At 37.5% G+C, this 25,608-nt stretch overlaps 1 long non-coding RNA gene across 2 annotated transcripts in view; it reads left to right on the top strand.

Annotated features, from left to right (window-relative positions):
• The first annotated feature begins 1,644 nt into the window (after positions 1 to 1,644).
• LOC133537809 (uncharacterized) overlaps positions 1,645 to 25,608 on the top strand; it is a 48,249-nt gene continuing 24,285 nt past the window's right edge. The window contains exons 1-3 of one of the 2 annotated variants that reach the window (XR_009802848.1): positions 1,645 to 1,781; positions 4,357 to 4,456; positions 5,256 to 5,327. This is a non-coding gene — a long non-coding RNA (uncharacterized LOC133537809). The remainder of the gene's footprint in view (positions 1,782 to 4,356; positions 4,457 to 5,255; positions 5,328 to 25,608) is intronic. The other variant, XR_009802849.1, reaches the window with a different exon arrangement.

Genomic DNA, 25,608 nt, shown 5'->3' with positions numbered 1-25,608 from the left:
TTGGAGACATCATGCCTGGTGGGTGTGTTGTCGGAGGGTGTAACAACACTAACAGGGAGGGATTCACGTTGACTTACGTGGAGTATGCATCGATTAGCACGGCATGCTAACCGATGCTAACATGCTATTTAGGCTAGCTGTATGTACATTTGTAGCTATATTTGCATCCAGTGTTTCCCTCCACCCACGTTTAATGCCAAACAAACACTTACCAATCGACGGATTTAAGTTGTTCCAGTGTCACAAGATGCGAAAGTCCCGATCGTTTGGTCTGCACATTTTACCGGCGATGCTAAGGCAGACATGGTTGAATAGCGTCAATAGCTATTCGCTCAATAGCTTCAGTTTCTTCTTCAATTTCTTTTTTTCTATCTGCCTCCATACTCCAACCATCCGTTTCAATACATGCGTAATCTGTTGAATCGCTTGAGCCGCTGAAATCCGAGTCTGAATCCGAGCTAATGTCGCTATATCTTGCTGTGCTTTCCGCCATGCTGGCATCACTAAATGACGTCACAGGAAAATGCACGATGGATTTAAAGATAGCAAAAATCAGGCACTTTAAAGCCTTTTTTCGGGATATTTCATGATGGGTAAAATTTTGAAAAAAACTTTGAAAAATAAAACAAACCACTGGGAACTGATTTTTATTGGTTTTAACTAGGGATGCACCGAAATGAAAATTTGTGGCCGAAGCCGAAGCCGAATAAAACTTAAACGCGTGGCCGAATACCGAATACCGAATAATGAATGCAGTTTTTCACAATTTTTTTTAAATTGCATAAATAGCCTAGAATACATATTTAGACATGTTTTTCAAATAAAGTAATTTTTTTTATTGAATACTGACATTTTTTTTAATATTCCAGTAGCCTTTGCTTTTCAAAAAAAGCACAAAGTTTTTCATTTATATTAGGCCTTCAAACAAAACATGCATTCCAAAAAAAATAAGGTGCATTAAAGTGGATAAACCCACAACAAATGAATTATTATTGGCAAAAGTCTGCTTAGCCACAGTAGATATGCTAATAATGTAAACAGATGGCTCAAGTAAATCTCAATAAGTGTGTGCTTGTAACCTCATACACTTATACAGGTAGCCTACACAACAGGCTAATAATGTAAACAGATGGCTCAAGTAAATCTCAATAAGTGTGTGCTTGTAACCTCATACACTTATACAGGTAGCCTACACAACAGGCTAATAATGTAAACAGAAGGCTCAAGTAAATCTCAATAAGTGTGTGCATGTAACCTCATACACTTATACAGGTACACAACATTGTAACCTCATACACTTATACAGGTACACAACATTGTAACCTCATACACTTATACAGGTACACAACATTGTAACCTCATACACTTATACAGGTACACAACATTGTAACCTCATACACTTATACAGGTACACAACATATCCCAACGTCACTGCACGTTGGTTGATTGCGTCACCGCGTCAAAAAATTGCGTCACACGCCACTATTCGGCCTTGTTCTTAACTCATTCCACCGAAGGCCGAATGCGGCTTTTTTTGCCATATACGGCCGAATATATTCGGTTACCGATGAATCGGTGCATCCCTAGTTTTAACCCTTCTGAAATTGTGATGATGTTCCCCTTTAAATAAGAGCCATGGTAATACCGGGCGGCTCCAGCAGGGGGCGCCTTGTGCTGGGAGCTCTACAGTAGTAGAGGACACGTGACTTCCTCCTGGCAGTCATTACAGAGGTGTACAGAACCAAGTTGTGTCTGTAGAACTAAATCATCTCCCTTCTCAGGTACAAGTGTTTTTATGTAAATAGTTTTACCGCCGAATTTATCTTTGTACTGCTTAAACATGTTTGAAAGAGTATATTTTTATAATCTGTTTCTTTTCAGTCGACAAGGCTTTATATGTGACCGAGCTAATGCTAAAGCTAATGCTAACTGCCGATGCTAGCTGCATCCTCAGTGTTGGACATATACAAATTTACTTTGCGGAGTTCATTATTAATCTGGGTGTATTTCTGCTGAAATGTGTGTTTTATAGAGTGTCTGGGACTAATTCAGTGTAATTTGTCAATGTTAAAGGCCTACTGAAATGAGATGTACCGGAAGTAGCAGACGATGACGTCACAAGTGTGGGGGCTCCTCACATATTCACATTGTTTTTAATGGGAGCCTCCAACAAAAAGTGCTATTCGGACCGAGAAAATGACAATTTCCCCATTAATGTGAGCGAGGATGAAAGATTCGTGTTTGAGGATATTGATAGACGGACTAGAGATAAAAATAGCGATTGCATTGGGACTGATTCCGATGTTTTTAGACACATTTACTAGGATTATTCTGGGAAATCCCTTATCTTTCTATTGTGTTGCTAGTGTTTTAGTGAGTTTAATAGTACGTGATAGTCGGAAAGGTGTCTCCACGGGTGTCTTGAGGCCAGTATCTCAGGGAAGTCGACGGCAGCTTCATGGACGGCACCAGCTCAGCTTTTCTCCGGTAAGAACTGACTTTTTAACCACAATTTTCTCACTGAAACCTGCAGTTGGGATCTATGTTCTCTTGACCGCGCTCTGATCCATAGTAAAGTTTCACTTCCAGGAATTTTACACAAGGAATCACCATGTGTTTGTGTGGCTAAAGCTTCCCACCTCCATCCTTCTACTGTGACTACTCCAATATTAATTGAACAAATTGCAAAATATTCAGCAACACAGATGTCCAAAAACCTGTATAATTACGGCGTTAAAGCAGACGCAGCGCACATAGTTCCTAAAACCCATGATGTCTTGCGTACACGTCATCATTACACGACGTTTCGAAGACGAAACTCCCGGGAAATTTCAAATTGTAATTTAGTAAATTGCAACACATGCCAATACGGCCTTTTTAGTTCACTAAATTACAATTTTAAATTTCCCGGGAGTTTCTTGTTGAAAACGTCGTGGAATGATGACGTGTACGCGTGACGTCTCGGACTGTAAGGAAATATTAGCGCTGCACACACACACAGCTAAATGTCGTCTGCTTTAAGCGCATAATTACACAGTATTTTGGACATCTGTGTTGCTGAATCTTTTGCAATTTGTTCAATTAATATTGGAGAAGTCAAAGTAGAAAGATGGAGGTGGGAAGTTTTAGCCTTCAGCCACACAAACACACGGTGATTCCTTGTTTATAATTCCCGGAGGTGAAGCTTTACTATGGATCAGAGCGGTCAAGCGAACATGGATCCCTACCAAATGTCAACCAGCAGTTTTCGGTGAGAAAATTGTGGTAAAAAGTCGCCACTTACCGGAGATCAGCTGAGCTTGTGCCGTCCATACAGCTGACGTCGACTTCCCTCAGACACTGGCTTCAAGACACCCGTGGAGACACCCCTCCCACTATCAGGTACTATTAAACTCACTAAAAGACTAGCAACACAATAGAAAGATAGGGGATTTCCCAGAATTATCCTAGTAAATGTGTCTAAAAACATCTGAATCCGTCCCAATGTAATCGCCTTTTTTTTTTACTTGATTTTTGTTTTATTTTTTTAATCTAGCCCTTCACTATCAATATCCTCAAACACGAATCTTTCATCCTCGCTCAAATTAATGGGGAAATTGTCGTTTCCTCGGTCCGAATAGCACTTTTTGTTGGAGGCTCCCATTAAAAACAATGTGAGGATGTGTGGAGCCCTCAACGGGTGACGTCATCGTCTGCGACTTCCGGTACAGGCAAGGCCTTTTTACTAGCGACCAACAGTTGCGAACTTTATCGTGGATGTTCTCTACTAAATCCTTTCAGCAGAAATATGTCAATATCGCAAAATGATGAAGTATGACACATAAAATGAACCTGCTATCCCCGTTTAAATAAGAAAATCTCATTTCAGTAGGCCTTTAATGGCCTACTGAAATGAGATATTCTATGTGTCATACTTGATCATTTCGCGATATTGCCATATTTTTGCTGAAGGGATTTAGTAGAGAACATCTACGGTAAAGTTCGCAACTTTTGGTCGCTAACGAAAAAGCCTTGCCTCTACCGAAAGTAGCAGACGATGTGTGCGTGATGTCATGGGTTGTGGAGCTCCTCACATCTGAACATTGTTTACAATCATGGCCACCAGCAGCGAGAGCAATTCGGACCGAGAAAGCAACAATTTCCCCATTAATTTGAGCGAGGATGAAAGATTTGTGGATGAGGAAAGTGAGAGTGAAGGACTAGGAAAAGAAAAAAAAGACGAGGGCTGTGGAAAAGATTCAGATATTATTAGACACATTTACAAGGATAATTCTGGAAAATCCCTTATCTGATTATTGTGTTACTAGTGTTTTAGTGAGATTATATGGTCGTACCTGTAAAACCTGAAAGTTTCAGGGGTGTGGCCACGGGTGTGGTGACCGCCAGTGTCTCCGGTGGAAGGAGGCAAGAGAGTCCGCCGCTGCAGGAGGATGCAAGGTCTCCGCTCATGTCTACGGTAAGAGCCGACTTATTACCACCATTTTATCACCGAAACCTGCCGGTTGACATGTGGTAGTGAACCATTTTCGCATTACCGCTCTGTTCCATAGTAAAGCTTCACCGTCATCTTTCGGGAATGTAAACAAGGAAACACCGGCTGTGTTTGTGTTGCTAAAGGCGGCCGCAATACGCCGCTTCCCACCTACATCTTTCTTCTTTCACGTCTCCATTAGTAATTGCACAAATTGCAAAAGATTCAGCAACACAGATGTCCAGAATAGTGTGTAATTATGCAATTAAAGCAGAAGACTTATAGCTGGGATCGGTGCTGGATCAAAATGTCCGCTACAATCCGTGACGTCATACGCGTCATCATACGTTTTCAGCAGGATAATCTGCGCGAAATATAAAATTGCAATTTAGTAAACTAAAGCGGCCGTATTGGCATGTGTTGCAATGTTAATATTTCATCATTGATATATAAACTATCAGACTGCGTGGTTGGTAGTAGTGGGTCTCAGTAGGACTTTAAGGAATGATTAGTGACTTTGGCTACTCAAATAATATGGGCTTACTGTCCCGGGTGAACCTTTGTATTTACTTGAGACATTTTCAAATACTGTGTACATGTATACATGTCTGCTGTTTGATTTGTAGCAGTCGTTACAGACGTGTGCAGAACCAAGTTGTGTCCTTGTGTCTCTATAACTGAAACATCTCCCTTCTCAGGGCGATTACACATGCAATCTCCAACTTCTATTCTAATCCTTGATTGCCTTTCCTTATCTTTCACTTTTTTTTTTTTTTTTTTGCAGACGCTCATTGCTTTTAATGCACTGTCAACTTGTGACAACCTGGTGCGGTACGGCGGCTGCGAGCCACTCAAGGTGATCTTACTTTGCATTTTTATCGCGGTGTTGTCACGACACAAGCTAATAAGAAATGTTAGTTTATGTGGGTGTCACGTGACATCCGACGGTGCTTTGGATGTAAGTTATGGTAGCTGCTGGACGGCGGCGGCGCGTTGCATTATTTTACCCGTCTGATGTACTGCTTCTCAGTTATGGGGACGCTAAACCCCTGGTGATAAATCAAAGATGCAGCGGCTGCCTCTGATAACTCAATAAGCACCTGGACTCCTCCTAACATGTCACACCTGCACTTCTCCGTGGAGCGTCTTCCTTCTCGGGCCCTCACTTGGGGGCTTGAAGGCACCTGCCTGGTGGATCTCAGAAGCCCGGCAGCTGGGAGAGTAACATGAGGCGTGCTTAATTAGCAAGATCAGGAACCGTGCATAGGAAGGAGGCTCCGACAGGAAATACAGACCATTAAACAGAGGTACCGCACATAAGGTTTTTAAAATCAATATAGGAATGAACAGTATGTGTCAGAAAAATTGTATGTAAATTATCAAAAAACGTTCCCTTCTCTGAGTTCCCAGTGAACAGACAAGAGGCTGTCTTTGTTCCATCAAACCAAAGGCTTGGAAAATTCCGCTGTGTACGATGGGAGGAGACAGGAGGGGTAGTTATCTATTTTGATCCAAGACCTGCCCAAGCTCGATCCAGGACCAGTCCAAGCCCAGGGCATCTTTATATTTTGTGTTAATGTGACCAAAAACAATGGCTTTAATAAAGTAGACAAAGTAATCGGTAGATAAATGACACAATATGTTACGGCATACATCAGCAGACTAATTAGGAGCGTTTGTTTGTGGACTTACCACTTAAAGGCAAGTTGTCTCGTATGTTCACTATTTTATTTAAGGACAAACTGGCAATAATAAACATATCTTTAATGTACCCTACATTGTTTTGTTCAAAAAAAGCCAACATGCAATTTTTATGTGAACCCCTTTATTTTAGAAAGTACCGAAAAAATATCAAAACAATTTTTGGTACCGGTGTCGGGACAACACTACTCTTGTGTCCACCATGAGATGTGTAGGTCGTGAGTTCAAACCCCGGCCGAGTCATAAACATAATATTGTGAGAGTCCAGTCCATAGTGGATCTAACATAATAATGAGAGTTCAGTCCATAGTGGATTTAACATAAAAGTGAGAGTCTAGTCCATAGTGGATCTAACATAATAGTGAGAGTCCAGTCCATAGTGGATCTAACATAATAGTGTGAAAGTCCAGTCCATAGTGGATCTAACATAATAGTGTGAGAGTCCAGTCCATAGTGGATCTAACATAATAGTGTGAGAGTCCAGTCCATAGTGGATCTAACATAATAGTGAGAGTCCAGTCCATAGTGGATTTAACATAAAAGTGAGAGTCCAGTCCATAGTGGATCTAACATAATAGTGTGAGAGTCCAGTCCATAGTGGATCTAACATAATAGTGAGAGTCCAGTCCATAGTGGATCCAACATAATAGTGAGAGTCCAGTCCATAGTGGATCTAACATAATAGTGAGAGTCCAGTCCATAGTGGATCTAACATAATAGTGAGAGTCCAGTCAAAAGTGGATCTAACATAATAGTGTGAGAGTCCAGCCCATAGTGGATCTAACATAATAGTGAGAGTCCAGTCCATAGTGGATCTAACATAATAGTGTGAGAGTCCAGTCCATAGTGGATCTAACATAATAGTGTGAGAGTCCAGTCCATAGTGGATCTAACATAATAGTGTGAGAGTCCAGTCCATAGTGGATCTAACATAATAGTGAGAGTCCAGTCCATAGTGGATCTAACATAATAGTGAGAGTCCAGTCCATAGTGGATCTAACATAATAGTGTGAGAGTCCAGTCCATAGTGGATCTAACATAATATTGTGAGAGTCCAGTCCATAGGGGATCCAACATAATAGTGAGAGTCCAGTCCATAGTGGATCTAACATAATAGTGTGAGAGTCCAGTCCATAGTGGATCTAACATAATAGTGTGAGAGTCCAGTCCATAGTGGATCCAACATAATAGTGTGAGAGTCCAGTCCATAGTGGATCTTACATAATAGTGAGAGTCCAGTCCAAAGTGGATCTAACATAATAGTGTGAGAGTCCAGTCCATAGTGGATCTAACATAATAGTGTGAGAGTCCAGTCCATAGTGGATCTAACATAATAGTGAGAGTCCAGTCCATAGTGGATCTAACATAATAGTGTGAGAGTCCAGTCCATAGTGGATCTAACATAATAGTGTGAGAGTCCAGTCCATAGTGGATCTAACATAATAGTGAGAGTTCAGTCCATAGTGGATCTAACATAATATTGTGAGAGTCCAGTCCATAGTGGATCTAACATAATAGTGAGAGTCCAGTCCATAGTGGATCTAACATAATAGTGTGAGAGTCCAGTCCATAGTGGATCTAACATAATAGTGTGAGAGTCCAGTCCATAGTGGATCTAACATAATAGTGAGAGTCCAGTCCATAGTGGATCCAACATAATAGTGAGAGTCCAGTCCATAGTGGATCTAACATAATAGTGTGAGAGTCCAGTCCATAGTGGATCTAACATAATAGTGTGAGAGTCCAGTCCATAGTGGATCTAACATAATAGTGTGAGAGTTCAGTCCATAGTGGATCTAACATAATATTGTGAGAGTCCAGTCAATAGTGGATCTAACATAATATTGTGAGATTCCAGTCCATAGTGGATCTAACATAATAGTGTGAGAGTCCAGTCCATAGTGGATCTAACATAATAGTGTGAGAGTCCAGTCCATAGTGGATCTAACATAATAATGAGAGTTCAGTCCATAGTGGATCTAACATAATAGTGTGAGAGTCCAGTCCATAGTGGATCTAACATAATAGTGAGAGTCCAGTCCATAGTGGATCTAACATAATAGTGAGAGTCCAGTCCATAGTGGATCTAACATAATAGTGAGAGTCCAGTCCATAGTGGATCTAACATAATAGTGAGAGTCCAGCCCATAGTGGATCTAACATAATAGTGAGAGTCCAGTCCATAGTGGATCTAACATAATAGTGTGAGAGTCCAGTCCATAGTGGATCTAACATAATAGTGTGAGAGTCCAGTCCATAGTGGATCTAACATAATAGTGTGAGAGTCCAGTCCATAGTGGATCTAACATAATAGTGAGAGTCCAGTCCATAGTGGATCTAACATAATAGTGAGAGTCCAGTCCATAGTGGATCTAACATAATAGTGTGAGAGTCCAGTCCATAGTGGATCTAACATAATATTGTGAGAGTCCAGTCCATAGTGGATCCAACATAATAGTGAGAGTCCAGTCCATAGTGGATCGAACATAATAGTGTGAGAGTCCAGTCCATAGTGGATCTAACATAATAGTGTGAGAGTCCAGTCCATAGTGGATCCAACATAATAGTGTGAGAGTCCAGTCCATAGTGGATCTAACATAATAGTGTGAGAGTCCAGTCCATAGTGGATCTAACATAATAGTGTGATAGTTCAGTCCATAGTGGATCTAACATAATAGTGTGAGAGTCCAGTCCATAGTGGATCTAACATAATATATTGATAGTCCAGTCAATAGTGGATCTAACATTATATTGAGAGTCCAGTCCATTGTGGATCTAACATAATAGTGAGAGTCCAGTCCATTGTGGATCTAACATAATATATTGATAGTCCAGTCAATAGTGGATCTAACATTATATTGAGAGTCCAGTCCATTGTGGATCTAACATAATAGTGAGAGTCCAGTCCATTGTTGATCTAACATAATATATTGATAGTCCAGTCAATAGTGGATCTAACATTATATTGAGAGTCCAGTCCATAGTGGATCTAACATAATAGTGAGAGTCCAGTCCATAGTTATTAATTTGAAAGAGTTTTTCATCACAGCTGCTGGGAAATGAAGCCAAGATTGAAAGCCTGCTGTAATTAAGTGTTTGGTCTTGGTCGGCCTCACACACTTCCCGCCTTGATGAATGGACCATAAAGCTGATAGCGCCGCCCGCCCCGCCGTAAGAGAGGCGGCCACGTTCAGAGCCGAGGTCAGGAGCAAGCAATGGGTTCCATGTTAACACATTTAGACAACATCGCCGCCACCACAATAGGAATTAAGACGTCAATACAATTTTGGTTGGCTTTTGAAAAGCAAAGGTTCCGCCCATGTTGTGGCAGCAAGGGAAAAAGGGGGCGTCCCCCCTGTCCCCCCATTTGAAACAAACCGCTGTCCTTGATATCAGCTGGTTAATCCTCCCCTTTTACCGGCTTTATTGGCTCAGTCAAGAGGGTCTTTTGACGCTCCCTCCGCTCCGTTCAAAGGTGACTGCATCTCAAGTGAAATCTGGAGGGCTCTTTACACAAGCGCACGGCCCCATGTGGCGCCCGCCTCCCAGCGGGCCCCTGATTTTCCTGCTTTAAGTGTCGACTGTCAACACTAATTTGTCCCACTCCCGCCTGGGGCCAGGGGGCGGGGCCAGGCTTTTGCTGAAGTTTTAAAGTCCTACTGTAGCCTACTACTAGCGACCACGCAGTCTGATAGTTTATATATCAATGATGAAATATTAACATTGCAACACATGACAATACGGCCGCTTTAGTTTACTAAATTGCAATTTTATATTTCGCGCTGAAGTATCATGCTAAAATGTCGCGGTATGATGACTCGTGACGTGACGTCACGCATTGTAGAGGACATTTTGTTCCAGCATCGTTCCCAGCTGTAAGTCGTCTGTTTTCATCGCGTAATTCCACAGTATTCTGGACATCTGTGTTGCTTAATCTTTTGCAGTTTGTTCAATGAATAATGGAGACGTCAAAGAAGAAAGCTGTAGGTGGGAAGCGGTGTATTGTAGCCTCCTTTAGCAACACAAACTACCTACTCAGTGGCTTAGAGGTTAGAGTGTCCGCCCTGAGATCGGTAGGTTGGGGGTTCAAACCCCAGCCGAGTCATATACCAAAGACTATAAAAAATGGGACCCATTGCCTCCCTGCTTGAGGAAGGGTTGGAATTTGGGGTTAAATCACCAAAAATGATTCTAGGGCGCGGCACCGCTGATGCCAACTGCTCCCCTCACCCCCCAGGGGGTGATCAAGGGTGATGGGTCAAATGCAGTGAATAATTTCGCCACACCTAGTGTGTGTGTGTGTGTGTGTGTGTGTGTGTGTGTGACAATCATTGGTACTTTAACTTTAACTTAACAAACACAACCGGTGTTTCATTGTTTAAATTCTTGAAAGATGACGGTGAAGCTTTACTATGGAACAGAGTGGTCAAGCGAGCACGCTTGGATTGGACCACACACACAAAGTATGCAGCGATCATTTCGAAAGATTGTGTTTCGAAGAGGGTCCCTTGCGAAGGGCAGAGATGGGCATTGCTACCGCCCATCGACTGGTGCTGAAGAAAGGTGCGGGGCCGACCTTCAGGTTGTACAGGTACGACCATATAATCTCACTAAAACACTAGAAAAACAATAAGCAGAATTATCCTGGTAAATGTGTCTTATAACATCTGAATCGCTCACACTTTATAGTCTTTTATTTTTATTTTTTCTAGTCCTTCACTCTCACTTTCCTTATCCACGAATCTTTCATCCTCGCTCAAATTAATGGGGAAATCGTCGCTTTCTTGATCTGAATCGTTCTCGCTGCAGGTGGCCCTGATTGTAAACAATGTTCAGAAGTGAGGAGCTCCACAACCCGTGACGTCACACGCACATCGTCTGCTACTTCCGGTACAGGCAAGGCTTTTTTATTAGTGACCAAAAGTTGCAAACTTTATCGTGGATGTTCTCTCCTAAATCATTTCAGCAAAAATATGGCAATATGGGGAAATGATGAAGTATGACACATAGAATGGAGCTGCTATCCCCGTTTAAATGAGAACATCTCATTTCAGTAGGCCTTTAATAAAAAAGAGCCGCCGTTTTCTGGGAGTGTAAAGAAGAAGTTTGGAAGAAGCCCAGGCCGGGTGATGCTGGGGAGGCAGGAAGAGGAGGCAGTTAGCGGCGCCACATGCTGTGTCACAAAGTGAGCTGTGAGAGCTAAATGCTCGCCAAACTGCAGGCATCATCGCCATCGTCAGAGGTGCACACTCAGCATTTCATACATGCCGGGGGAAGAAAGAAAAAAGGGAGAGTTTTCTTGTGATTTTTATGTGTTTTTTTCTCCCAAACTGCTCCGGAAACTAAGAATGTTTTGGTTTTAAATGCAATGTTGGACGCCGCTGAATTGAATGAAAAATGTGCTCAGTAAATATTCAACATTCATGTTGATCAATATGATACTTTTTATTATATTATGATATTCATGTTGATCAATATGAAATTAGATTTCTATGTTACCCCCCGCAACCCCTAGAAGGGACAACCGGTAGAAAATAGATGGATGGATGTCTCACAAATGTCTGAGTTTTGTCTACAAAAAAACCCCCAAAACATGACAAAAGTAAGTAAATGACTAAATCGGCTTGAAAAAAAGATAATTGCAAATTCAGATTATGTAAATCTACACAAAAATGTAATTTCCGGTACTCGCATTTTGATACATGTTGTAATCGTATTCTTTGATAGTCAAAGATATTTGCATAAAATGTTTTATTAATACATATTGGTGTTTTTTTTTGTTTTGAATTTAAAATTGGACGCCACTAAATTTGACGAAAAATGTGCTCCGTAAATATACAATATTCATGTTGATCAATATGATATTTATTTTTTTATGTCTCACAAATGTCTAAGTTTTGGCCTCAAAAAATAGATAAAAAGATAACAAAAGTAAGTAAATGAATAGAATGGTTTGATAAAAAAAAAAAAATTATGATTATGTAAATCTATCTAAATACCTGAGTTTTGCCTTGAAGATCCACAAAAAAAAAAAGATAAAAACAAAAAAAAGTGAGTAAATGAATAAAATGGTTTGGAAAAAAAGATCATTGCAAATTCAGATTACATAAATCTACACAAAAATTCAATTTCCGGTACTCCCTTCTTAATCCATGTTGTAATCCTGTTCATTATTAATCAAAAATATAGTGATAAATTGTTGTATAATGCGTATTGGGGTTTTTGTTTTGAAATTAATATTAGACGCCACTAAATTTGACAAAAATATGCTCAGTAAATAAACAATATTCATGTTGATTAATATGAAATTAGATTCCTTTGTCTCACAAATGCCTGAATTTTGTCTTGAAGATCAACAGAACAAAGATTAAAACATAAAAAAAATGAATAAATGAATAAAATGGCATGAAAAAAAAAAGATAATTGCAAAAACAGATTATGTAATTCTACACAAAAATACTTAATATTACACACCACTAAAATTTATGAAAAATATGCTCAGTAAATATACAATATGCATATTGAGCAATATGAAATTAGATTTTGTCCTCAAAAAATAGATAAAAATAAGAAAAGTAAGTAAATGAATAAAATCGCTTGAAAAAAAAAAGTTCTGATTTTGTAAATCGATCTAAATGCCTGAGTTTTGCCTCAAAAAAAGATAGAAAAACATAAAAAAGTAAATAAATGAATAAAATGGCTTGAAAAAAAGGATGATATAATTCAGATTACATAATCAGATTATGTAAATCCACACACAAATATAGTTCTTGGTACTCCCTTCTTGATCCATGTTGTAATCTTGTTTATGAATAATCAAAGATATGGCGATAAAACATGTTGTATTAATACATATTGTAGTTTTGTTTTGAAATTAATATTAGAAGCCACTAAATTTGACGAAAAATATGCTCAGTAAATATACAATATTCATGTTGATCAATATGAAATTAGATTCCTATGTCTCACTAATGCCTGAGTTTTGTCTTGAAGATCTTCAGAAAATAGACTAAAACATAAAAAAAGTGAACAAATAAAAAAATGGCTTGAAAAAAAGATAATTGCAAAAACAGACTATGTGAATCCACACAAAAATGTAATTTCCGGTATTTTTTTCCTCAAAAAAATAGATAAAAACATAAGAAAAGTAGGTAAATGAATAAAATGGATTGAAAAACATTCAGATCTTGTAAATCTACACAAAAATGTAATTTCCAGTACTCCCTTATTGATCCATGTTGTAATCATGTTTATTAATAATCAAAGATATGTCCATAAAATGTCTTATTAGTACATATCGGGTTTTTTGTTTGGTATTTAATATTAAACGCCACTAAATTTAATGACAAATATGCTGAGTAAAGATAAAATATTCATGTTGATCAATATGAAATTAGATTCCTATGTCTCACAAATGCCTGAGTTTTGTCTTGAAGATCTACAGAAAATAGATTAAAACATAAAACAAGTGAATAAATTAATAAAATGGCATGAAAAAAAATGATTGCAAAAACATATTATGTAAATCCACACAAAAATTAAATTTCGGGTATTTTTGTCCTCAAAATATAGATAAAAACATAACAAAAGTAGGTAGATGAATAAAATGGCTTGAAAAAAATTCAGATATTGTAAATCTACACAAAAATGTAATTTCCGGTACTCCCTTATTGATCCATGTAGTAATCCTGTTTATTAATAATCAAAGATATGGCGATAACATTTTTTATTAATACATATTGGGGGTTTTGTTTTGAATTCAATATTAGACACCACTAAATGTAATGAAAAATGTGCTGAGTAAATATACAATATTCATGTTGATCAATATGAAATTAGATTCCTATGTCTCACAAATGCCTGAGTTTTGTCTTGAAGATCTACAGAAAATAGATAAAAATATAAAAAAAAGTGAATAAATGAATAAAATGCCATGGAAAAAAACATAATTGCAATAACAGATTATGTAAATCCACACAAAAATTGTATTTCCGGTATTTTTTTCCTCAAAAAAAAGATAAAAACATAAGAAAAGTAAGTAAATGAATAAAATGGCTTGAAAAAATACAGATATTGTACATCTACACAAAAATATAATTTCCGGTACTCCCATCTGGATCCATGTTGTAATTGTGTTCATTAAAAATAAGATATATATATATATATATATATATATATATATATATATATATATATATATATATATATATATATATAATATTGTATTAATGAATATTGGGGGCTTTTGTTTTAAACTTAATATTAGACGCCACTAAATTTAACAAAAATGTTCTCAGTAAATATACAATATTCATGTTGATCAATATGAAATTAGATTCTTATGTCTCACAAATGTCTGAGTTTTGTCCTCAAAAAATACATAAAAAGATAACAAAAGTAAGTAAATGAATAAAATAGTTGAAAAAAAATCTGATTATGTAAATCTATCTAAATGCCTGAGTTTTGCATTGAAGATCCACAAAAAAAAAAGATAAAAACATTAAAAAAGCGAATAAGTAAATACATGAATAAAATTGCTTGAAAAAAAAAGATTATGTGATTCCTATTACATAATTAGATTATGTAAATCTACACAAAAATGTAATTTCCGGTACTCCCTTATTGATCCATGTTGTAATCATGTTTATTAAAAATCAAGTATAAGGTGATAAAATGTTTTATTAATACATATTGTTTTTTTTTTAATTAATATTAGATGCCATTAAATTTATGAAAAATATGCTCAGGAAATATACAATATTAATGTTGATAAATATGAAATTAGATTCCTATGTCTCACAAATGCCTGAATTTTGTCTTGAAGATCTACGGAAAATAGATTAAAACATAAAAAAAAGTGAATAAATGAAAAAAATTGCTTGAAAAAAAGATAATTGCAAAAACAAGTTATGTAAATCTACACAAAAATTTAATTTCCAGTATTTTTGTCCTCAAAATGTAGATAAAAACATAACAAAAGTAGGTAAATGAATAAAATGGCTTGAAAAAAATTCAGATATTGTAAATTTACACAAAAATGCAATTTTTGGTACTCCCTTATTGATCCATGTTGCAATCCTGTTTATTACTAATCAAATATATGTCTATTAAATATTGTATTAATACATATTGGGGTTTTTGTTTTGAAATTAATAAAAGACACTACTAAATTTAATGAAAAAAGTGGTCAGTAAATATACAATATTCATGTTGATCAATATGAAATTTGATTCCTATGTCTCACAAATGTCTGAGTTTTGTCCTCTAAAAATAGATAAAAACATGACAAAAGTAAGTAAATGATTAAAATGGCTTGAAAAAAAAATCTGATTATTTTAATCTATCTAAATGCCTGAGTTTTGCCTTGAAGATCCACAAAAAATAGATTAAAACATAAAAAAGTGAATAAATGAATAAAATGTATTGGAAAAAAAGATGATGTAATTCAGATTACATAATCATATTATGTAAATCTACACAAAAATGTTATTTCCGGTACTCCCTTCTTGATCCATGTTGTAATCCTGTTCATTAATAATCAAATACATGTATATAAAATGTTTTATTAATACATTATGGGGTTTTTGTTTGGAACTTGATATTAGATACCACTACATTTAATAAAAAAATGTGCTCAGTAAATATACAATATTCAGTTTTGATTAACATGAAATTATATTCCTATGTCTCACAAATATCTGAGTTTTGTCCTCAAAAAATAAATAAAAACATAAGAAAAGTAAGTAAATCAATAAAATTGCTTGAAAAAAAAAATCTTATTATGTAAATCCATCTGAATATCTGAGTTTTGCCTCAAAAAATAGATAAAAACATAAAAAAAGTGAATAAATAAAAAAAATGGCTTGAAAAAAATAAGATTATGTAATTCAGATTACATAATCAGATTATGTAAATCTACACAAAAATTTAATTTCCGTACTCCCTTCTTGATCCATGTTGTAATCCTGTTCATTAATAATCAAATATATGGCGATAAAACATGTTTTAATAAATTACATTTTATGAAAAATATGCTCAGTTAATATACAATATTCATTTTGATCAATATGAAATTAGATTCCTATGTCTCACAGATGCCTGAGTTTTGTCTTGAAGATCTACAGAAAATAGACTAAAACATAATAAAAGTAAATAAATGAATAAAATGGCATGGAAAAAAAAGATGATTGCAAAAACAGATTATGTAAATACACACAAAAATTTAATTTCCGGTATTTTTTTCCTCAAAAAATAAAAACATAAGAAAAGTAGGTAAATTAATAAAATGGCTTGACAAAAATTCAGATATTGTAAATCTACACAAAAATGTAATTTCCAGTACTCCCTTATTGATCCATGTTGTAATCCTGTTTATAAAGGGTATGGCGATAAGATTTTTTATGAATACATGTTGGGGTTTTTGTTTGGACCTTAATAATAGACACCACTAAATTTAATGAAAAATGTGCTCAGTAAATATACAATATTCATGTTGATCAATATGAAATTAGATTCCTATGTCTCACAAATGCCTGAGTTTGGTCCTCAAAAAATAGATTAAAAAATAAGAAAAGTAAGTAAATAAATAAATGGCCTTAAAATATTCAGATTATGTAAATATATCTAAATGCCTGAGTTTTGCCTTGAAAATAAATAAAAAAAATAGATAAAAACATTAAAAAAAGTGAATAAATGTATAAAAAGGCTTGGAAAAAAAGATAATTGCAAATTCAGATTATGTAAATCTACAATTTCTAAGACTCCCTTCTTGATCCATGTTGTAATTGTGTTTATTAATAATCAAAGATATGTCTATAAAATGTTTTAGTAAGTTAAAGTTAAAGTACCAATGATAGTCACACACACACTAGGTGTGGCGAAATTATCCTCTGCATTTGACCCATCACCCTTTATCACCCCCTGGGAGGTGAGGGGAGCAGTGAGCAGCAGTGGTGGTTGCGCCCGGGAATCATTTTTGGTGATTTAACCCCCAATTCCAAGCCTTGATGCTGAGTGCCAAGCAGGGAGGTAATGGCTCCCATTTTTATAGTCTTTGGTATGACTCGGCAGGGTTTTGAACTCACGACCTACCCACCTCAGGGCGGACACTAACCACTGAGTAGGTTACAATTACAAACTAAATGCGGGACATAAATAATAATGGAAGTATAAGTGTTTGTATATAGTATGTAATTGGTACAAAGGTTTACCTAACACGTGTTTTCAAGGATCTTTCACATGTCTTTACTGTGTATATAATTGAACAGTGTTTATGTTGTGTACAAGGTGTATTTATAGTATGTTGTCAAAAGGAAATGTCATATATCTATGAAGAAATATTTGAGATTGTTTATAGGGTTAGGCCCAATAAGTGTTCAACTTCAGCCTAAACCCTTTCGGTCTGCAACATTTTCAATTTATGAATGTACAACTGTTTGTTTATTTTGTTGATCACTCACCGAAGAAATGATGAATCCAAAAGTAAACTAGGCTCGTGTGCACATCTTATTTACGTATTCCCTATTGTCAGGTTCAAACACTGATGACATCTATTAAAGAGACAAGAAGCAAGGAATTAAACAGAGACAGAATTCAATTTAGCTCAATTGAGGAGAAACGTCTGGGCTGTACTCCTGTACAGTGTCCCACCACGCTCTGACGAAAGATTGTATGCCTCCTCTTTTATTTAGACTTTCCCTGATTACATGGCAACAGCTGTTACTCAAGGAAGGGAGGGTCGGAAAAATCCGCTGCCTTTGGTCACAAAAACAGTTCAAAGAAAAGGTGCCTGGAAGGGGGTCAGGCCCTGCTTCCTCTTCGCTTTGTAGATTTCAAATCAAGACAACGTCTTACAATACATCAAAGAAACTGACACCTTCATGTTGCTGCCCACCCTACACATTGGAGTTTGACAAGCCGTTTGCTTGACAGGATCAAAGACAGCTTTTGTCTGCTCGCCGGGAACTCATTGAAACATAAGGTTTTGTGATAACTTAGACACAATTATTTTGACAGCTGTCGTGTGTCATGTCTGTTTTGTTGTGTTCTGTTTTGCTTTTGACTCCATTAGTTCCTGTTTTTGCGCACCCATTAGTTTCACCTGGCTCATTTGTTTGGACTCACGCACCTGTCAATAATCACAGCACCATTTAAGCCTGTAGTTGCCAGGCAGTCAGCCCGGCGACATCACCTTCTAAAACCCCTCGACACACCCTTGTTATCCATGCTGATGATCCATACTCTTTTCTCGTTTCAACTAAGTTTTCGTTATTCATGCCATAATTGGCAAGTTTTGTTTTATGTCCATAGTTTACGTCAGGGGTCACCAATGCGGTGCCCGCGGTCACCAGGTCGCCCGTAAGGACCAGATGAGTCGCCCGCTGGCCTGTTCTAAAAATAGCTCAAATAGCAGCACTTACCAGTGAGCTGCCTCTATTTTTTAAATTGTATTTATTTACAAGCAAGCTGGTCTCGCTTTGCTGGACATTTTTAATTCTAAGAGAGACAAAACTCAAATAGAATTTGAAAATCCAAGAAAATATTTAAAAAACTTGGTCTTCACTTGTTTAAATAAATTCATTTATTTTTTTACTTTGCTTCTTATAACTTTCAGAAAGACAATTTTAGAGAAAAAATACAACCTTAAAAATTGACTTTCGGATTTTTAAACACATATACCTTTTTATATTTTAAATTCCTTTTTCTTCTTTCTTGATAATTTAAATCAATGTTCAAGTATTTTTAATTTTTTTAATTGTAAAGAATAATAAATACATTTTAATTTAATTCTTCATTTTAGCTTCTGTTTTTTCTATGAAGAATATTAATGAAATATTTCTTCAAATTTATGATTAAAATTCAAAAAAATTATTCTGGCAAATCTTCAAAATCTGTAGAATCAAATTTAAATCTTCTTTCAAAGTCTTTTGAATTTCTTTTAAAATTTTTGTTCTGGAAAATCTAGGAGAAATAATGATTTGTCTTTGTTAGAAATATAGCTTCGTCCAATTTGTTATATATTCTAACAAAGTGCAGATTGGGTTTTAACCTATTTAAAACATGTCATCAACATTTTAAAATCAATCTTAATCAGGAAAAATTACTAGTGATGTTCCATAAAAAAAAAAATTTATTTAAAAAAAAAAAGATTCAAATTAGCTACTTTTTGTCTTCTTTTTTTCGGTTGAATTTTGAACTTTAAAGTGTCGAAATTGAAGATAAACTATGTTTCAAAATTTAATTTTCTCCTCTTTTAAACCGTTCAATTAAGTGTTTTTTTCATCATTTATTCTCTACAAAAAACCTTCCGTAAAAGGAAAAAAAATGTACGACAGAATGTTTTTTTATATATATGGATTTATTTATTAAAGGTAAATTGAGCAAATCGGCTATTTCTGGTAATTTATGGAAGTGTGTATCAAACTGGTAGCCCTTGGCATGAATCAGTACCCAAGAAGTAGATCTTGCTTTCAATAAGGTTGCTGACCCCAGCTTTACGTTACTGTAATAGTTTTTGTTTTCATAGCCAAATTTTGTACCTCTGCTGAGAGCGCCTTTCCTTTGTTCCTTTTTTGAGTTAATAATAAAAGATGTCATTACCTTCACGCCATGTCCGGTCCAGTCGATTTGCACCACGGGAAAACAAACGGCACCCACGTCCACGTCCTGACATTGTGCACATGCGACGGCCACGGATTAAAGGCCCACTGAAAGCCACTACTAGCGACCACGCAGTCTGATAGTTTATATATCAATGATGAAATATTAACATTGCAACACATGACAATACGGCCGCTTTAGTTGACTAAATTGCAATTTTAAATTTCGCGCGGAAGTATCATGCTAAAAGGCCGTGGTATGATGACGCGTGCGCGTGACATCACGGATTGTAGAGGACATTTTGTTCCAGCACCGTTCCCAGCTATAAGTCGTCTCTTTTCATTGCATAATTCCACAGTGTTATGGACATCTGTGTTGCTGAATATTTTGCAATTTGTTCAATGAATAATGGAGACGTCAAAGAAGGAAGCTGTAGGTGGGAAGCAATGTATTGCGGCCGCCTTTAACAACACAGAAACAGCCGGTGTTTCATTGTTTACATTCCCGAAAGATGACGGTGAAGCTTTACTATGGAACAGAGCGGTCAAGCGAACACGGTTCCCTACCACATGTCAACCGGCAGGTTTCGGTGAGAAAAATGGTGGTAATAAGTCGGCTCTTACCGTAGACATGAGCAGAGAGCTTGCGTTGTTCCTCCTGCGCCTGTCAAAGAAGTAGCTGCGGACTCTCTTGCCTCTTCCCACCGGCCGCCCCTGACCGTCGGATGCTTCCACTGTGGAGGAGGGAAAAAAAAAAAATCTCAGTCCGGCCCCACCGGCTGCCTTTGCCTCGTCGAGAAACGTGGCTTCCCTCGGAGACACTGGCGGTGGCCACACCCCTCCGACTTTCAGGTACGACCATATAATCTTACTAAAACACTAGTAACACAATAAGCAGATAAAGGATTTTCCAGAATTATCCTAGTAAATTTGTCTAATAACATCTGAATCGCTCTGCCGTCAAGTTTTTTTTCTTTTTCTAGTCCTTCACTCTTACTTTGCGAACTTTATCGTGGATGTTCTCTGCTAAATCCTTTCAGCAAAAATATGGCAATATGGGGAAATGATGAAGTATGACACATAGAATGGAGCTGCTATCCCCGTTTAAATAAGAACATCTCATTTCAGTCGGCCTTTACAGTTGTCTGATTTCCTGGGGATTCATAAGAACCGCATGATTGCGTGTAACAGTTTCTGACATGTTTTTGCCTGAGCACAATTTCCAACGGGCGACAAAGCCAATCGCGCCCTTTCGTTTATGGGCCCGTTTGAAGGGAAATCAATGGAACGAGTAATTCCCGGCCTTCCATTTAAGCAAATTCCCAATCTACTTGAATGATAGCTCTCCGGGAAAAAGCAGCCATGAGACTATTTTTATTCTTTCAATTTTCCACTGACTTGTTTACACAGCATTTGGCGTGGCGGTCATGCCGATCTCACACGGGCGCGACGAGGACGCTAAATGCAATTTCACTTCTAAGGTACGAACCACGCCAGGAAATTGTTCAATATCTCCGCGGAAGTCTAATTTACAGCACATTGTTTAGCCGCGCGCTGTATAGTAGGGTTATGGTAATGTAATATGCATAATTCATACACCTTGGGCCCCCTCGTCATTTGTGATTCGACTGCGCCGCCTTTTCATCTGAAGCTTGAATTAATGCCACGTTGTCCATTAGGCGGCCATAAGACCGGGCAACGCCGGCCTGCACTTTGTTTGGACTCCAATTCCACCGAGGCCAATTTACCCTTCTGGTATATGCACTGGATCGTGTAGAAAAGGACATTTCTCAATTTGAATAAATACTGATGATAAAGTAACCCTTATTTTGTATTGCTGTTGCCTGGACTGCAGCAACATTAAGCAGAAGTGTGAATGTTCTGACTGCCGAGAGAACGTCCGAGCTGGGACAGTGGCGGGATGGCGGCTGTGTGGAAGGGAAATTGACCAATCTGCAAAAAGTCAGTCTTCAAAAACAAGAACAAAAAATACAAAAATGAGGGGTGTTTTACTTGAACTATGCAAAAATGATCTGCCAATAGAACAAGAAAATTGGGCTTGTCAACATTTTCCCAAAAAAGCAAAATGAGCTAACCTCAATGAACCCCAAAAATACCTTAAAGTAAGTATATTTCCTTGAATTGCCGCCGGGGCGCTAATTAATTTAAAACCTCTTCTCACTCCTGCACTTACCAAAGTAAAAATTTGAGTGTGATGTAAGGATACCATCACGAAAAGCACATTTAATAAAACAAATGTTATTATGGTCTTACCTTTATTTATAAATGAAGTCCATGCGCAGCTCCTTCTGATCAAAAGCACAGATAACTTGTTTATAGAAGTCTTCCTTATCTTTCTTCAGTTTTAAAAGTCTCTCTGTCTCGATGGAGATCTTCCTTTATTACCTCCTGCTTCGATTGAAAGTCCAGTTTAGAAAACTTCTATCAGTTAGCTCGGCTCTTCAAGTGCGTGCGGGGGCGATGACAGTATTATCCTCGGACAACTCCCCTCATACTCACAAATAACAAGTGCACTTTTCTTGGTAGAACATTTTTTTAGACCTATTATGTTGAAAAATATTCTTATAAACCCCGTTTCCATATGAGTTGGGAAATTGTGTTAGATGTAAATATAAACAGAATACAATGATTTGCAAATCCTTTTCAAGCCATATTCAGTTGAATATGCTACAAAGACAACATATTTGATATTCAAACTCATAAATTTTATTTTTTTTTTGCAAATAATTATTAACTTAGAATTTTATGGCTGCAACACCTGCCAAAGTAGTTGGGAAAGGACATGTTCACCACTGTGTTACATCACTTTTTCTTTTAACAACACTCAATAAACGTTTGGGAACTGAGGAAACTAATTGTTGAAGCTTTGAAAGTGGAATTCTTTCCCATTCTTGTTTTATGCAGAGCTTCAGTCCTTCAACAGTCCGGGGTCTCCGCTGTCCTATTTTACGCTTCATAATGCGCCACACATTTTCCATGGGAGACAGGTCTGGACTGCAGGCGGGCCAGGAAAGTACCCGCACTCTTTTTTTACGAAGCCACGCTGTTGTAACACGTGCTGAATGTGGCTTGGCATTGTCTTGCAGAAATAAGCAGGGGCGTCCATGAAAAGATGGCAGCATATGTTGTTCCAAAACCTGTATGTACCTTTCAGCATTAATGGGGCCTTCACAGATGTGTAAGTTACCTATGCCTTGGGCACTAATACACCCCCATACCATCACACATGTGTAAGTTACCCATGCCTTGGGCACTAATACACCCCCATACCATCACACATGTGTAAGTTACCCATGTCTTGTTCACTAATACACCCCCATACCATCACACATGTGTAAGTTACCCATGCCTTGGGCACTAATGCACCCCCATACCATCACACATGCTGGCTTTTACACTTTGCGTCGATAACAGTCTGGATGGTTCGCTTCCCCTTTGGTCCGGATGACACGATGTCGAATATTTCCAAAAACAATTTGAAATGTGGACTCATCAGACCACAGAACACTTTTCTACTATGCATCAGTCCATCTTAGATGATCTTGGGCCCAGAGAAGCCGGCGGCGTTTCTGGATGTTGTTGATAAATGGTTTTTGCATTGCATAGTAGAGCTTTAACTTGCACTTACAGATGTAGCGACCAACTGTATTTAGTGACAGTGGTTTTCTGAAGTGTTCCTGAGCCCAGGTGGTGATATCCTTTAGAGATTGATGTGGGTTTTTGATACAGTGCCGTCTGAAGGATGGAAGGTCACGGTCATTCAATGTTGGTTTCCGGCCATGCCGCTTACGTGGAGTGATTTTTCCAGATTCTCTGAACCTTTTGATGATATTATGGAGCGTAGATGTTGAAATCCCTAAATTTCTTGCAATGTCACTTTGAGAAAGGTTGTTCTTAAACTGTTTGACTATTTGCTCACGCAGTTGTGGACAAAGGGGTGCACCTCGCCCCATCCTTTCTTGTGAAAGACTGAGCATTTTTTGGGAAACTGTTTTTATAGCCAATCATGGCACCCACCTGTTCCCAATTAGCCTGCACACCTGTGGGATGTTCCAAATAAGTGTTTGATGAGCATTCCTCAACTTGATCAGTATTTATTGCCACCTTTCCCAACTTCTTTGTCACGTGTTGCTGGCATCAAATTCTAATGTTAATGATTATTTGCAAACAAATATTATGTTTTTTTAGTTTGAACATCAAATATGTTCTTTGTAGCATATTCAACTGAATATGGGTTGAGAAGGATTTGCAAATTATTGTATTCTGTTTATATTTACATTTAACACCATTTCCCAACTCATATGGAAACAGGGTTTGTACTTACTTAATTGAGCCTGCACTATTGGTCTGGTGGCCAGTGGAAGCACAAACAGAGAGCTGTGGATGTGGCTTGTTATCCTCTCTGGAGTTCACTTGGAGAGCCTTGGACTACTGCAGTGTGATGTTCCTGTGCCATGGTCTTACTGCTGGGAACACATACGCACACATCCACTCCACTCATTGGCTCATGATAGTGCTAAGCACGCTCATCTCGGCTAACATCAGTTTTACCCGGCATTGAGGTGGACTCTAGCCAAAAGTCACCTGCGCTACATTAAATGTTGTTTTTGTTTAAGCTCTACCCATGCTTCTATCTTCACATGATCCCATTCTGCCGATGTTTTAACGTGCGCACAGTATATGATAAATCCATTTTTTGGACATGCGGCGGTCAGTTTAATGATCATTATTGTGGCTCGGATGGAAAAACAAGGGAATAAGGTGAATCAATGTTCGATTTTATGTTGTCACTTGATTCATGGCTGTGGCCGTGATAAATGGCTTGTCTTCATGCGCCTAAGTGTTGTGAAATTAGTTTGTATGTTGTGTGAAAAAAAACATTGGGGCCCATTCAGCAACCGTTCTTAACCCTTGTGTAACGGTCATATTGTTGTTACTCAGCCAGCGTTTGTGGGTCTGATGGACCTCTTGCATTTTGTGGCTTTTAATGCCTCACAATCAAACACTTTTATGTTAAAATACTGAACATGCGCCTGTCAAGAATTACTGCCTGGTCAAACTCGTTTCGCGAAATAATTAGCACATGCCTAGAATTTCCACCGGGTCAAACTCGTCACGTCACGAGTGACACTTCACCTGTCATCATTTTCAAAATGGAGGAGGCTGATTTCAATCATTTGAAATGGCATAAAGGGAAGAAGATTAAGAGCTATTCAGTAGGATTTAAGGTCCAAGCTATTGAATATGCTAAAAAGAACAGTAAGCAGCTATGTTTTATTAATATACCGTAGCTGCGTGTGTCAAATATGAGTCATTAAATGACTCCCGCCTCCTGGTGGTAGAGGGCGCTAGTGATCCTTCTTGCGACTACTCGGCTGCAGAAGAAGTGACAACAAGCAGCAAGAGTGAGCAGCCATCCTTTATTTTTTCCTCTCGCTTGCACTTTTAACATGGAGGATTACATATCTAAAATAAAACAGTTTTCTAAACTGGACTTTCAATCAAAGCAGGAGGTAATAAAGGAAGATCTCCATCGAGACAGAGAGACTTTTAAAAGTGAAGAAAGTTAAGGAAGACTTCTATAAACAAGTTATCGATGCTTTTGATCAGAAGGAGCTGCGCATGGACTTCATTTATAAGTAAAGGTAAGACCATTATAAAGTTTTTTTTTTATTAAATGTGCTTTTCTTTCATGATGGTATCCTTACATCACACTCAAATTTATAAGCGAAGGCTTAAATTTACCGCATGCCTTTGGTAAGCGCCGGAGTGAGAAGAGATTTTAAATCAATTAGCGCCCCAGGCAGAAATTCAAGG

This window comes from Nerophis ophidion, linkage group LG19 (assembly GCF_033978795.1).
Source record: "Nerophis ophidion isolate RoL-2023_Sa linkage group LG19, RoL_Noph_v1.0, whole genome shotgun sequence".
Taxonomy (NCBI): Eukaryota; Metazoa; Chordata; class Actinopteri; order Syngnathiformes; family Syngnathidae; genus Nerophis; species Nerophis ophidion.
The sequence above is the reverse complement of the archived record's forward strand: the minus strand, read 5'-3'. Positions and strand labels throughout refer to the sequence as shown.